At 46.1% G+C, this 16,519-nt stretch overlaps 1 protein-coding gene and 1 long non-coding RNA gene across 5 annotated transcripts in view; one reads left to right on the top strand and one right to left on the bottom strand.

Annotated features, from left to right (window-relative positions):
- LOC134948915 (ligand of Numb protein X 2-like) overlaps positions 1-16,519 on the top strand; it is a 136,211-nt gene that overhangs the window by 10,921 nt on the left and 108,771 nt on the right. The gene's annotated exons all lie outside the window — the stretch shown is intronic.
- Positions 5,825-16,212, bottom strand: LOC134947697 (uncharacterized). Its single transcript, XR_010182703.1, has 3 exons — positions 16,127-16,212; positions 9,846-9,999; positions 5,825-6,412 (listed from the first exon to the last, which is right to left on the bottom strand). It is a non-coding gene; the product is annotated as an uncharacterized LOC134947697 (long non-coding RNA).

Below are 16,519 nucleotides of genomic sequence, written 5' to 3' on the forward strand. Positions count from 1 at the left end.
ATAATTGACCTCTAGTGTCTATGCTGTTCTATGGGAGAGACGTAATAACGTCTCTCCCATAGATCGAGGAGAGGAGAGGAGAAGAGCGGCGCCGGCGGAGGAGGTCTGCAGCGGTCTGGATCAGGAACGGGGATAGTAAGTATACTTTTTTTTTATTTTATTTTTTCTTTCAGCGGCGCTACAGGGGGCACAAATGAGGGCCTAACTGACCACGCCCCCATTTGAAGCCACACCCCCTTTACTTTGCCCGGGGCGCCACAAGGCCAAGAACCGGCCCTGCCCCCAATTCAAATTAGACCTCACAGTAGTGCAACTTTATTCACAATTTATCATACGATAGTGTCCCTCATTCACATTACATCACACAGTAGTACCACTTTACCTTATATATGTTACTCCTCACAGTAGTGCCCCTCATTCACATAACATCATACTGAATTACTCCTTATTCACATTACACCACACCATATTGCTCTTTATTTTCATTACACCACACCATATTGCTCCTTATTCACATTACACCACACCATATTGCTCTTTATTCACATTATACCACACAGTAGTGCCCTTTCTATACATTACGCCACACAGTAGAGCACCTTATACAGGTAATGCCACACATTGGTAATGCATTTATACACATAATACCACACAGTAATGCCCCTTACACATATGACACACATTATTAATGTCCTTATAAACATAATGCACCTTACACATTATGCCAACCCTTATTAATGCCCTTATACACATAATTTCCCTTACACATATGCCACACATTGTTAATGCCCTTATACACATAATGACACACATAATGTCCCTTACACATATGCCGTACATTATTAGTGCCCTTATGCACACAATGACACACATAGTGCCCCTTACACATATGTTACACATTATTAATGCCCTTATACACATAATGACACATGTAGTTCCTGGCGTGAGTCAACCGGCAGCTCTGCTAACGTCGGGTGCCTATTTTTTATGAAAATGCATCTTATTTGCATTGCTATGTGGTGAGGATGCACAAGCAGCTTCTGCTGATTAAAATGATATGCGGCATGCCTATATACTGTGTGCGACTGTGGCTGTATCTGCATACGAAATGCTACACTCAGAATATAGGCATGCCGCATATCATTTTAATCAGCAGAAGCTGCTTGTGCCCCTAGGCATACCAGATGCCCTAGGCAATTGCCTAGTTTGCCTATGCCTAGGGCCGGCTCTGATTCTGATCTTCCTCACTGTGTAAATGATTCAGAGGTGGACACAGGGAAACCGTCGTGGGCAAGTGTCCAATGTTTTCCCTCTGGGCATGCGTCCGGGCCGTTACTGCGCAGATTGCATGGAGATCCATACAATTCCGATGGCCATTTCTGGGAGGTAATTTGGGGAGTGTCCGACGGCACATTTGCTATCACAGTGTCAGGGTATTTTTCACGAAAAATCCCTTGAGAACTGCGTTGAGAGGATTCACAGGAACAGAGCTTTGAACCTGCATGCAATATTTTATACATCCCCACAGCCTAACCCTAACCCTCCCTCCGAACCCTAAACCTAACCCTTGCGATGTCGACTGTTGGTATTCTGCCGACCGAATTTTGAGGGGTGTTTGTAGTCTGGCCTCAGTCTTCTGACCGCTGTCATCCTGTACATTGGGATGCCAACTACATCCCGTATTCAGATATCGCAATGCGAATTTATCATATTCCACCCACATCTGTGATATATATGCCCTATAGCCATTACTATCAATTAGCTGTAATTAGCGTTTGGTTAAGATTTTTATAAATACAAATCATACATACATCCAGTTGCTATCTTTTTTTAAATACATTTTAGCAGCAGATCACAGTGAATAACAAAAACAAATACAATTGGCAAATACATGGGAGATGTAAATATTAGGTCCATGCAGATATAAACAAAATCGTGATCCATTTGTAAGATATATCACAGAGCGTGAGGAAAGAAAACTCCCTTCACATACAACAGTGTGGCACATTGTAGAAAAGAAAAAAGAGAATTACCGCATGAAAAGAAGAGATAGCGGAGAACCAATTGAGGGAGTGGGGGGGGGGGGGGGTCTTTAGGCTGGGAGTATGAGTAAGTCGGTATGTACAATGGGGAGGGGGCATTTTGGGAGGCTAACCAAGGGCTCTCTATTTTGTGAAATGATTTAGAGGAGTTAATAATAATGCTAATCATATACTCCATGCAATAAATGTACCAGATGTGGGTAACATAGACTGCAGAGATTAGAGAGCAAATCATTTCCAATTTGCAGCTATCTGGCAAGTTGTGGTAGTAACTATAAGGTATATTAGTTTATTATGGTGCCTAGACAACGTAGGGAGGACCATAGGGAGAAGTATATACTTAGGCTCACATGGAATAGGGGTATAAAGTATCCAATTGCTATATTTTAATGGGAATATCTAAAATATTTTAGAATCACGTTTTAATGAAATCTTAATTAACTAGCGCAGTGGTCTCCAACCTTAATCGGAGGGTGAGCTATTATCGAAAAATAAGACCTCTGGAACAGTTACCCCCTCCCCCCAATGCGCACGCATTCCTGTGAAAGTGGGTGTGGGCCCAGAAAAGTGGGTGTGGCCTCACAATAGTAATTCCTCCCTGCGCAGTGCCAGATACACGAACAATGCCCCCCCCCCAGCAGTGCCAGATACACAAACAATGCCCCCCCCCAGCAGTGCCAGATACACAAACAATGCCCCCCCCCCAGCAGTGCCAGATACACAAACAATGCCCCACCCCAGCAGTGCCAGATACATGTAAGTCAGGGGAGGCAGTGCCTCCCCTGTCATTAATGATTAAGATAATACAAAGAAGATGCATATGACACATATTCTGTGTCATATGTATCCTCTTAATATTCTTATCATTGCTCCCCTCCTTATGTGTTTGGGAGGCACCGATCGTGGTGCCTCCCGTTGTCTCTGGGGAATGGTATGGGAGCGGGGGGCGGGGACTAGCCATGGGCAGTAAAAGCCCATTGAAAATATATGGGAAAGCGGCACCATTAGAGGTGCCGCTTTCATACAGGGACGTGCTTTCAACCTATGAAAGCACGTCCCTGTCAGTGAGGCCACAGTGATTGGCCAGCGGATCCGTCACTGGATCCGCTGTCAATCACTGTGTGGGCGACGCTGGCGGAGGAGGTGCGGGCGGCTGGATGCGGCGGTGGTGCGGGCGGCGGTGGAGCGGGCGGCGGGTTGCGGCGGCGGTGCGGGCGGCGGAGGTTTACCTTTAGCCTGCAGAGTTTGGCAGCGGAGCGGTACCAGTTTCAAAAATGGCGTCTTATCGTCATTTTTGAAATTCAAGATGGCCGCCACGAGCCAATCACGGCTCGCCACGTCATCACCCCGCCCCCCTCCGGCTGACTTATATAAGTCAGCGCAAGGCAGAGGAGCGTCAGCGCAAGGCAGAGGAGCGTCAGCCCAACGGCGGAGGAGGAGCTGTGAAGAGCTCTTGAAGAAAGAAGACGCCGGAAGTCCTGGATGGGCGGCGGCTATGCAAAAGAGCTTAGCAGCCGCCGCCCACCATGTGAAGACGCAGGAAGCCCTGGGAAGGCGGCGGCCACGCAAAAGAGCTTAAAGGCCGCCGCCCCCAGGTGAAGATCCAGTTTAATAAAACTTATTTTTAAGACCGTGTGGTGTTTTATTTTAATATTTTCTTTACAGGTGGACTACAGGTGCCAGCGGGCCCTTTATGTCCGGGCATGCTGGCACTTGTGGTTCTCCAAGTGCCAGCATGCTGGGGCAGGCTTGCTGGGACCTGTAGGCCACCTGTAAAGAACAATATTACTATTCTTTGCAGGTGGACTACAGGTGCCAGCGGGACCCATGTCTCTTGCGGAGCCCGTCTATACCCCATGGTCCTTACGGAGTCCCCAGCATCCTCTAGGACGTAAGATAAAAATAGCTAGCGTGCTATCAGGTCGGAATGACCACCTTGGTTCTAGCATCTACCAGCAGAGCATCTGTCTGGAGGTTAGTGTGAGGCTGCCTCTGTCCTTTATTGCTCCTCTCTGCAGGCTCTTTCCCCGTTGCACCCAGGCTATTCCCCACGGGACAGTGGGGAATCCAGGGTTTGGTTGAGCTTTGCAGGGCAGCGGGAGACTCCACCATCAATTGGGAGTCTCCCGCAGTATGCAGGAGGGTAGGCAACTGTGACTTCAGGCTGTGAATGGCAATCGCCTCCATACATTGAGTATCACACACTAAGTATCTGGCAGTCGGTTCTTCAGCTGTCCTTGGCTGGTCTGCTGCATGATCAGTGCACGGTGAGCTCAACCCCTTAATGCCTGTAAGCAACAAACTAACTCAGCATATGTTCATGATTACATTTCTTCAATTCCACTATGGCTTGGTACATATATATATATATATATATATATATATATATATATATATATATATATATATATATAGTGTGTGTGTATATGTGTATATATATGTATGTATGTATGTGTGTGTATATGTATGTATGTATGTATGTATATATGTGTATATATATATATATATATATATATATATATATATATATATATATATATATGTATGTATGTATGTTATTTTTTATCCAAATAAAATAAATATTTTTTTCTACAACGACATACGTCACGCCAACTTCCAAATCTGAATGTTGCAGGAGTTTTTAGAAGCCGTTTTTGGCTAAAGCTCCTGCATACACGCTATCCAATGATCATCTTATTGGCCCAATAATTGCATAGTGTATACTCTGCTTCACTCTGGGGACTGGAGCAACAGACTGCAGTCTGATAGTGACAGAGTGTAGGAGGTGGGGGCCGGAGCCAAAGACTGATATGGTAGGGCTCCCTGGTCCTCTGGATTTTACAATTCTTACCCCAAACGAAGTAGCACTTGTGAGAACTGGGCCAGATAGATGCTGGGTGCAGTGTGGTTGCCATGGGCCCTCCTGGCTTGGGGACCTGTGTGCACTGCCCACCCTGCAATTGGCCTTCCCTTTTTCAAATGAGGGTGACCCAAAGCTAATATCTTTGTCTATAGCTGACTTGCTATAGTACAGTCAGTCATCTTTGTCAAAATAGGTTCATGTGCAGAAATGTGCTGTACTGTACAGTAAATCGGGTATTTATGTTCATTTTCAAATCTCTTGTACAATTTGGTTCCTTTCTGGTTATGTGTTACAGCAAATTTGTGTAAATAGCAAATATTTATTCTTTAAAATAGCGGGATCACATCGGTCATCTACAAGTTCTATTTCAGGGCAGTAGCACTGAAAAGGTCTTAAGGGTCCTGTTGGGCTGGTCCAGGATTGTACCAGGGATAGGATATTCATGTATCTGCAGGCATTGTTACATTGTATACCTGTCAAAAAGCAAGGCAACATCTGTCTGCAGCAGAAGAGTAAAGGTGGGTACACACTGGAAGATATATTGGCCTATCAATTGATCGGCAGATATATCTGTGGACGGATCGGGCAGTGTGCTGTGCATTCACACTGCCCGATCCGTCGGGGACTGACGTCATGAACTGGGCGGGCCTGTGCACACGCCCGCCCAGTTCAGCTGTCAATCACCACCGGCCGCCGCAGCATGTGTACGGGCGGTCGGCCGATCGCCCGTACACACACACAGTGACGCGCCAATATATCGGTAGATATATAGGCCGTCGGCTGTGCTGCGGGGCCGAAGCGATACGTCTGTGAACGACGGAGTTCACAGACGTTATCGGCCGTACACACTGGCCGACGGACCCGCGATATATCGGCCGTTCAAGAGAACGAAGATGTGTGGCTTTGTGATTGGGGCAGGGCTCAAATGGAGCTGGTTACTACTAGTGCCTTTGCAGTAGGCTTGCTTTGAGTATCTTTGCATTATCAAACTAGAAACTGGACCTGAATGGTGCTGTGGAGGGACTTAGATGGCAGTACGGGTTCAGCATATGGTGGCAGTACAGCTTTAAATAAACTCTGCATATGTAATTTTGGGATTTGACGACTAGATATATTACCCTGCTGATGGGGCATCATTGAATCCTTATTTCTGTCATGTGAGGATTTAGTTTAACGTCATCATTGCAGTGATATGCTACCAGACTTTTCCCTTGGGCCCTGAAATTATTTATTATGTTTTGATTAGAGAGGTGTGTCATTGATAGTCATGGCTTTTATTACTGATAAGCGGAGGTATTAGGTTAGCTTATGTGATGTTAGTATTCTGCAGACTCTCTCTGACTTGCAATGAGTTGGCTTGTAGCTACTAATTTCCTAGAGGTGCAGTGGAACAGGTAACTACATACACGTAGCAGCACAGTGAATAGGCAGCTTTGTGCTGTGCACACTGTGGATTTTCTCCTCCCTCCTGGTTTCCGTCGCTCTTCAATCGGTGGGCTTTGGGCTCCTGTGAGTAAGAATTTCCTGTGGTTGGAACACTTGCCAGAGTTTTGTTGGTGTCAGCATATGTAATACAAGGAAACCTTTATACACACTCTATTCCAGCTAGTACATTTATTTTTCATTTAACAATGATTTTCTAATGAGCAGCCATTCAACCGTTATTTTTCTGCCTTGCACACCCCTTTTTAACTGAATTCTATGGTATACAGTGGCATAAGTTCGTCCCAGTTGCCCGGAGGCAAGATAAATATTGCTGCCCCTCCCCCATATTTAGATAAATATATGTATGAATGAATATAAGTGTGTGTGTGTGTGTGTGTGTATAGAGTGTTCTGAAGAAAATGTATATACAGGTTGAGTATCCCATATCCAAATATCCGAAATACGGAATATTCCGAAATACGGACTTTTTTGAGCGAGAGTGAGATAGTGAAACTTTTGTTTTCTGATGGCTCAATGTACACAAACTTTGTTTAATACACAGTTATTAAAAATATTGTATTAAATGACCTTCAGACTGTGTATATAAGGTGTATATGAAACATAAATGAATTGTGTGAATGTAGACACACTTTGTTTAATGCACAAAGTTATAAAAAATATTGGCTAAAATTACCTTCAGGCTGTGTGTATAAGGTGCATATAAAACATAAATGCATTCTGTGCTTAGATTTAGGTCCCATTGCCATGATATCTCATTATGGTATGCAATTATTCCAAAATACGGAAAAATCCGATATCCAAAATACCTCTGGTCCCAAGCATTTTGGATAAGGGATACTCAACCTGTACTGTATATATACATTTCATTGTCTTTTATTTTAAAGTACACATTTCCTAGCATTCATACCCAGGACTAGAACCCATGACCTGTTATACTGACAGCAGACACTTTACTGATGGAGCTATTTGCTCCTGTGCAGGAAGCATGAGAATTATAATTATATGAAGTTGCGTTTAATTGTCAGAGAAGTAACTTAATATAGTTAGAATTCTCATATTTCCTATACAGGAGCAAATACTTTCATCATAAGGTGTCTGCTTCCAGTGTAATAGGTCATGGTTTCTAATCCTGGGTATGACACTTGAAAAATGTGTATCTACAGTATAATAAAAAGGGTGTGATTTGTAAGGTGCAGGGACCAGTGTGGAAGTCTGCCACTCAAAAGATAGCGGCAGCTATCAATTAACTTTATTCAATGATGTAACAGAATGGGAGGAGAGGTGCCCCCTTCACAGCAGGAGCCCGGCGGCAGATGCCTCCGTTGCCTCCCAGAGTTACGCCTCTGATGGTATATATACCTTCACTGGATTGTACATCATCCATTCTATCTGTAGATGTTCTGCAACCAGGATTTGTATGGTATAGTTAGTACATATTTGACTACCCATTACTCTTATTTATTTCATCCCATTAATTAAACCTATAGACCTGTTTAGAGTCTCTGTTCTGCAAAATATCTCTATGAATAACTCCATAAATCTAAATTACAGAGTAAGAACCTTCTGCATAAGACTGCTTTGAAGAAGGGATTCTTTGCAGAATGGGAATAAATCTACCCTTAGGAATTTGCAGAGCAGAGAAGGCAATACAGGGCTGTGTTAAACATTGACATTACATAGAATTAAACTGAGAAAAGCTTTTAACATTTTGTAGGTGGGAGGTCTCAGACTTTTGGATGGCAGTCTATGCATGTACAGTTTAGTCTGTAAGTTTCATGGTATTTATCACCAATCATAAATGTTAAAGTAATAATGTTGGTATTTTGTTTAACGTGAACTGCTTCCGAAAAAAATGGTTTTATTTTATGCCTTGCTGTACACTTGAAGAAAAACACAGCAATTTGTAGTAATGCAGACACACTGTCTTATTTACATTAATTTTGTTTTATTGCAGTTGGTTGTTTTTGGGGTTTTTTTTACACTTCAAAACCATTTTTGATCCATTAGGCATTAGTCTTTCAGATGAAGACTCATATTGGAGCATATGCATCAGCCCTTGGAATAAAGGGGGTAGTTCAGACCTGATCGTGATCGCTGCTATGCACCGCACTGCGCAGGCGCGTTGCACGGGTACAAAGCGGATCGCCGCTCAGCGATAGGTTTGTGCAACGGATCCGAGATTGATAGGAAGAAGGCGTTTGTGGGTGTCAACTGACCGTTTTCAGGGAGTGTCTGGAAAAACGCAGGCGTGCCCATGCGTTTGCAGGGAGGGTTCCTGACGTCAATTCCGGTCCCGGACAGGCTGATGTGATCGCAGCGGCTGAGTAAGTCCAGGGCTGCGCAGAGACTGCACAAAATCTGTTTGTACAGCTCTGCTACACATGCGTTCGCACACTTGCACAACTAAAAGGCGGCGACTATCTGATCGCAGCAGTGCAAAAATCGCTTGGTAGCGATCAGGTCTGAATTAGCCCCAAAGTACCAGCCAATCCGCTTCTAACTGCCATGTTACAGACTGTGGGGTCTATATACTAAGCCTTGGGCGGAGATAAAGTGCCATCCAATCAGCTACTAGTTGTCATGTCACAGGCTGTGTTTGAAAAATGACAGGAGTTGACTGGCTGGTACTTTATCTCCGTCCACTTTATCTCCATCCAAGGCTTAGTAAATAGACCTCTGTGTTTGAAAAATGAGGTGCTGATTGGTTGGTAGTTTATCTCTCTCCACTTTATCATTCTCCAAGCGTTAATGCATAAAGCTGATCTAAATGAAGTACAGTCAGCACACAGACTAATCATTAATGGGTGCTCATACTTCTCCCTCCCATTCTGTAGACAACACCAGGTGATGCTCCCTCGGGGAATCCCTATTGTCTGGATTCAGGTGCTAGACACATGGATTTTGCCTCTAGCAAAACAGCTCATCCTAATGCCCCCTGTATGATCTGTATAGTCTGTGGTGTGTCTAGAAAATCTTATCCATGTTTCTGTTCTATATTATTTTTTAGTATTATCTCAAAACTTTTTTTGAATAGTTTAATACAGAATACTTGTAGTGACAGGGACCTGGTTCCAGTATGTAATAAATTCCAATGCTTTCACACATTTATTTATTTATGTATTTATTTATTACCAGTTATTTATATAGCGCACACATATTCCGCAGCGCTGTACAGAGATTATTTGCCCATTCACATCAGTCCCTTTCCCAGTGGAATTTACAATCTATATTCCCTACCACATGTACACACACACACATTAACGCCATGATTAATTTTTTGTTGGGAGCCAATTAACCTACCAGTATATTTTTGGATTGTGGGAGAAAACCGGAGTACCCGGAGGAAACCCACGCAAGTACGGGGGGAATATACAAACTCCACACAGTTAGCGCCATGGTGGGAATTGAACCCATTGCCTCAGTGCTGTGAGGCAGTAACCATTACACCATCCATACTGCCATCATCAAATATGTTCTTACCCATATTTACTTACATTCTGTATAAATGTACTGGAGGCATATCCTTCAAATGATGCCGCAAATGAGTGTCCAGACTCTTTCATCAGATAGCGATCAAGCATATGGCCGCGCTGAGAATTTGAATAGATAATTTATCGGCATATTTGTCGAAAATCTCTAGTGTTCTATCTAGAAGAAAGAACGAAGGCTTTTTAGAGATAGAAACTTTCGTAAAATCACTGATAATACCGAAAACACTATTGCTATTTTAGGGCAGTTGAAGATAATAATCCTGTTCCTCCGCCACCTCTCCAGCTGTATCAGAGAACTTCCATAACTTAATAGCAAGAAGATATCATGTATAATAAATCCTATTTTTAATGACTGCTACTTGATAATGGATGAGAGAGGATTTTGGAAGCCTTACTGTAGACCATTTATCCTCCTCTGGTAGCAGATGCAATCAGCCTTCCAGGTGATTTAGGGGTCTATTCATGCAGCAGTGAAAAGCCCTGTTTTGCGTTAAACAGGGCTTTTCTCTGCTTACCACAATTCACAGAGCCGGTTACCGTGGAGAAGTCTCTGACTTCTCCAGCGGTACCCCCGCTCTGTGCCTGAATCGCATCACCATACCTTTGTATGGTGAGTGCGATTCATGAAGGTGCGGAAAGCTCTGCTTTCCGCTTCTCCATGGAGTTCAGGTTCGCCATCTCAGGACGGCGTAACCTGAACTGTAGTGCGGAGACGTCAAGGAAGCTCAGTGCTTCCCTGATCGCTGCTCGGCACCTCGTGCTGGCTCCGCCCCCCGACCTCCCAGCAACCACTGCGGCCTGCCGGGAGGTCATCAAGCTGCGCATGCGCAAAGGGACCCGCCGCTGGACTCCGCGCATCGCAGGGAGGGACCGCTGGAGAAGACCTCACCGCAGGAGCCCCAGACACCGCAGCGCATCGTCGGAAGGGTGAGTATACATGAATTGCTACTTATCACAGCTATACATCGCATCGAAGAGATGCGATGTATAGTGATAAGTAGCAATTATGTTTTCGTAGACCCTAAGGGGTCTATTTATGTAGAAAACGAAAACATAATTGCTACTTATCACTATACATCGCATCTCTTCGATGCGATGTATAGCTGTGATAAGTAGCAATTCATGTATACTCACCCTTCCGACGATGCGCTGCGGTGTCTGGGGCTCCTGCGGTGAGGTCTACTCCAGCGGTCCCTCCCTGCGATGCGCGGGGTCCAGCGGCGGGTCCCTTTGCACATGCGCAGCTTGATGACCTCCCGGCAGGCCGCAGTGGTTGCTGGGAGGTCGGGGGGTGGAGCCAGCGCGAGGTGCCGAGCAGCGATCAGGGAAGCATTGAGCTTCCCTGACGTCTCCGCATTACAGTTCAGGTTACGCCGTCCTCAGATGGCGAACCTGAACTCCATGGAGAAGCGGAAAGCTTTCCGCACCTTCATGAATCGCACTCACCATACAAAGGTATGGTGAAGTGATTCAGGCACAGAGCGGGGGTACCGCTGGAGAAGTCAGAGACTTCTCCACGGTAACCGGCTCTGTGAATTGCGGTAAGCAGAGAAAAGCCCTGTTTAACGCAAAACAGGGCTTTTCACTGCTGCATGAATAGACCCCTTAATGTCTTGGATTAACGGGCTGTTTTGAAGTCCATAGTGCACCTAGACCCAGGTGCCCCTGGCATAATGAAAGACTTGCTCAGCTGCGTTGCACCGTCATGACTGTGACACATGGGCACTTCAAATGCAGCATCTAATAGCACCAAACTGAAATCTGTCACCCATAAGCATGTCACATAAGCTTTTATAAGTAGAGCAAGTTTTTACAACTCTTATCAGCAGAGTTTTAAACAAGTTTCCAGAGTTCTCAATTGCAACGATCTCTGTGTGAAATCCTTTTTATTTAAGCAGACACCGTCATGCATCTGCAATAAAATGCTATACATATTATGCTTCTGAAGCTGGAAAAACACCTGTATGCCACTGCCCTAAATGAGCAATATTTCATGCTGGTATTGAAAGGAGCAATCTTGGGGAGTCACATAAAGAGTTCAGGGTGAGATGTCAGCTACATTTCAGGAAATTGAAGACGACTAGGCCTCTTTGGTTCCTTACTCCCCCTATACAACTCCTCCTTGCACGAGGTGCTCATTTTAATAAGATGGAAATTCCTGGCATGTCACAAGAGAGTGGAGTGTTTTGGCAAGCAGGAGTTTTCTCAGCTGCTTACTCACCTACAGCATATACAGGCCAACGATGAAACCTCTCTGAGAAGGGAGAGATTGCTCAGTACCGCACTACTGGGAAACAGAGCCTGTAGTGTTTGTCAGAGGATGCTTTCTTCACACTGAGCTCTGGACTGAGGAGTGAAAACATAGAAAGGTACTGTATGTGTCTCTGCTTTCATACCCAACCAGGATTTATAGTTTCTATAGCTAAACCATGAGGCATGGATGGCAGCTATCTATTGGACTGACATTTCTGCAGCACTTGACTGTATATTTCAGTCATGGCTGTGCTACTGAGCTGCTGCAGGGGCAGTAGTAACAGTGAGGTTGAAAGTTATCCTTTTACTATTTCTCTCCTTAGCACATCGTGTTTTGTGTGTGTTTAGCAGCTTTAGAGTGTAAGCTTATTTGAGCAAGTTTCATACTTGCATGTATGGGTTCCATAGATGTTATTCTGTAAAGTAGTTTATGATTTCTACGGAGCTCGGGCTTATGTTTTAAGTTTAACCCTTTATAAATAGTATGTGATCAGTGAGTGTGATAGTTGTAAAATAGTAAATAATGTTTAAAAATAACCAAGTTATGAAATTGCAGTTTTATGTGTTGCTTATACACTGTAAATGGCAGTGGACAAAGTGAAAATGTAATTTCACAGAGCAAGTATGCAGCTTGCAAAACCCAAAATACCAGTGTACACAGACAACTATTTAAATTGCACCAATTAGGTGACGATCATTTGAAGTTTACTTGTGATTCTGTGACTGTGGTGGTGATAGTTTTCACAAGCAGTCTCCTTGCTGAGCTATAAGGAGCTGCTATTACCTTCTGTCTCCTAGAGCAGTACTTCAAGTTTGCAGTATTGAAGGTAGACATTTAAGTGACACTCACTCAGCATACAATACAAGTTTATCCTATATAAAGTTTTTTGTAATCTTCACAGAAGTGTACACGTTTCTATACCTTACGATATCTGACTGTATTTACATGTACTGTATGACGCAGTAAAGTGATATTGTTTGGTAATAACCCTTTTCAGACTTAGGGGTGATGCAGGACAATTAGGTGCGAAGCCGGCGATGTGCACACATCAGCAGCGTATATAGTTATCAGGGGCGTCAGAACGTTTTTAAGTTGGGGGGGGGCAAGATATAATTTCCGTTTGGCGCCCCTAAGTTGCTAAATGTCGCCCCCTCCTGTGTTGTACCTCATAACAAAAATGAAGAGAGAGGGATAGAGAGAGAGAGAGCTACATGGAGGCATGGAGAGAGAGAGATGAAGAGAGAGAGAGCGAGAGTTATATCATCATCAGCAGAATGTGAGGTGCCCAGGAGAGCAGTACAGTACCTGGAGGTCTCCGTGAGGAGGCTGCATTGTCTCTCCGGCCAGGCAGTGATTCTGCAATGGTTCCTGCAGGCTCCCAGGCCGTAGTCAGTAACCCAGCAAAAAATTTGGTGTTCGTGGGAGGGAGGTAGACAAGGATGGATGGTCTTCAGGTTGCCGACTGACGGGATCTCGGCGCACAGTATGCCGGCGCTGGAATCCCGACAGCCGGCATACCGACAGTTTTTCTCCCTCATGGGGGTCCACGACCCCCCTGGAGGGAGAATAAATAGCTTGGCGCGCCACCGTGCCTGCAGCGTGGCGAGCGCAGCGAGCCCGCAAGGGGCTTATTTGCGCTCGCCACGCTGTCGGTATGCCGGCGGTCGGGCTTCCGGCTCCGGTATGCTTGTCGCCGGGAGCCCGGCCGGCGGCATACCATACCACACCCGATGAGGATAGGCAGTGACAAGGCGGCTGATGCAGGACGGTGTGAAGCAGGGACGTAACTAGAACTTTGTTGAACATTTTTGAAAGGGCCTCCCCTGCCCGCTGCTGTTGTCACTGTAATTCCCCTTAGGGAGAGCAGGAGAAAGTGAGAGAGACAAAGTGGGTCTCGGGGGAAAGAGAGAGAGGAGCGAGAAAGGGAGAGAGGGTTTCATGGAAAAATAGAGAATGAGCAAAAGAGAAGAGAGAGATAGATAGAGAAAGATGAGAGACAGAGAGTGTAAGGGAAAGAGATAGAAAGTGCCAGGGAGAGAGTGAAAAACAGTGTCGGAAGAGAGAGTGTCAGGGAGAGAGACAGTGTTAGAGAGTGAGAGAAAGAAAGAGGCAGTGTCAAAGAGAGGGAGAGAGAGACAGTGCCAAGGAGAGAGATTTACACAGCATCAGGGAGAGATAGTGTCACAGAGATAGAGAGAAAAAGAGAACGTGCCAGGGAGAGAGATGGTGTCAGAAAGAGGGTGAGGGAGACAGTGTCAAAGAGAAGAGAGTGTGGGGAGGGGGACACAGGGAGACAGTGTCAGCAGGGCCGGTGTTAGGGTGTACTGTACCCCCCTGCAAACTAAAAGTTTGTGCCTTACCACATTTCTGAAAGTGGGGGGGGGGGGGGTGACCCATTGGCTGGGACAAGACACAGATGGTGGTGAAAAACAGCAACAGAACACAGAGGGGGGGGGGGGGGGTGAAACAGTGACAGAACACACACACAGGGAGGAGAAATAGTAATAGAACATAGTGCAGGGGTGGTTACACAATGGCTGGGATAGAACTCAAGGGGGGTAAAATAGTGACAGAACACAGGGGGGTGAAACACTGACAGAACGCGGGGGGGGGGTGAAATAGTGACAACACGGGGGGTGAAACAGTGGCATAACACAGAGGGGGGGAAAATAGTGACAGAATACAGAGGGGGGGTTACACAATGGCTGGGATAGAACACAAGTAGGGGTGAAGCGGTGACAGAACACGATGGGGGGGGGGTGAAACAGTGACAGAACACAGAAGGGAGTGAAATACTGATAGAACACAGAGGAGGGGGGCTTACACAACAGCTGGGATAGGACACAAGTAGCGGAGAAATAGTGACAGAACACAATGTGGGGTGAAACAACAACCGAACACAGAGGGGAGTGAAATAGTGACAAAACGTGAGGGGATGGTGAAACAGTGACAGAACACAGAAGAGGGGGGTTACACAATGTCTGGGACAGAACACAGAGGGGGGAGAGAAAGTGACAGAACACAGGGGGGATGAAACGGTGACAGAACACAGGGAGGGGGGAATTAGTGCCAACACGGTGGGGGGGGGGGGTTAAAAAGTGGCAGAACACAGAGGGGGTAGAAGTAGTGACAAAACACAGAGGAGGGGGGGGTTACACAATGGCTGGGATAGAACTCAAGGGGGGTAAAATAGTGACAGAACACAGGGGGGTGAAACACTGACAGAACGCGGGGGGGGGGGTGAAATAGTGACAACACGGGGGGTGAAACAGTGGCATAACACAGAGGGGGGAAAAATAGTGACAGAATACAGAGGGGGGGTTACACAATGGCTGGGATAGAACACAAGTAGGGGTGAAGCGGTGACAGAACACGATGGGGGGGGGTGAAACAGTGACAGAACACAGAAGGGAGTGAAATACTGATAGAACACAGAGGAGGGGGGCTTACACAACGGCTGGGATAGGACACAAGTAGCGGAGAAATAGTGACAGAACACAATGTGGGGTGAAACAACAACCGAACACAGAGGGGAGTGAAATAGTGACAAAACGTGAGGGGATGGTGAAACAGTGACAGAACACAGAAGAGGGGGGTTACACAATGTCTGGGACAGAACACAGAGGGGGGAGAGAAAGTGACAGAACACAGGGGGGATGAAACGGTGACAGAACACAGGGAGGGGGGAATTAGTGCCAACACGGTGTGGGGGGGGGGGGGTTAAAAAGTGGCAGAACACAGAGGGGGTAGAAGTAGTGACAAAACACAGAGGAGGGGGGGGTTACACAATGGCTGGGATAGAACACAAGAGGGGGTGAAATAGTGACTGAACACGGGGGGGGGTGAAAGAGTGACATTACGGGGGAGGGGGGATAGAGACAGAACACGCTAATCCCAGAGTCTCAGTGGGTAAGCTAACGTGGCTACTTGCGTCCCTGTGCTCTATACCAGCCTGGTGACCTGTAGTGCTGCACAGCCCCAGTGCTACATGCCTCTGCCCGCGGCTGCCTTGTATTATTGGTTGACTTACTTGGGGCCAGGAGAGCTTATGCGTTTGGGACCGCAGCTGTGGGACTCTGGCGGCTTCATGGCGGCCGCAGAGGAGCAAGGCGTGCGCGAACGCAGCAGCAATAGGAGGAGCTGCAGTGGTGTAAGGGGGCGGAGCTTACCACAGTCTCGCTGGAGGGGGTTGCTGAAGCTTGACCGCTGTACTGTCTGTGACTGCTGAAGAGGAGCCCAATAAAGTGCTTAGCTGGCACAGTACACACCATATTCACACAGCTGCTGGTGCCTCTGCATGACTGGCGCACTGGCAGCACTATTCATGTAGAGCAGCAGGGAGAGCCTGCTCCGCATCCTTTGCAGAGTGGGGGGAGAGAGAGAGCGAGGGACTACCTCACTGCAGTACAGCACAGGTCTCTTG

This window comes from Pseudophryne corroboree, chromosome 8, assembly GCF_028390025.1.
Source record: "Pseudophryne corroboree isolate aPseCor3 chromosome 8, aPseCor3.hap2, whole genome shotgun sequence".
NCBI lineage: Eukaryota > Metazoa > Chordata > Amphibia > Anura > Myobatrachidae > Pseudophryne > Pseudophryne corroboree.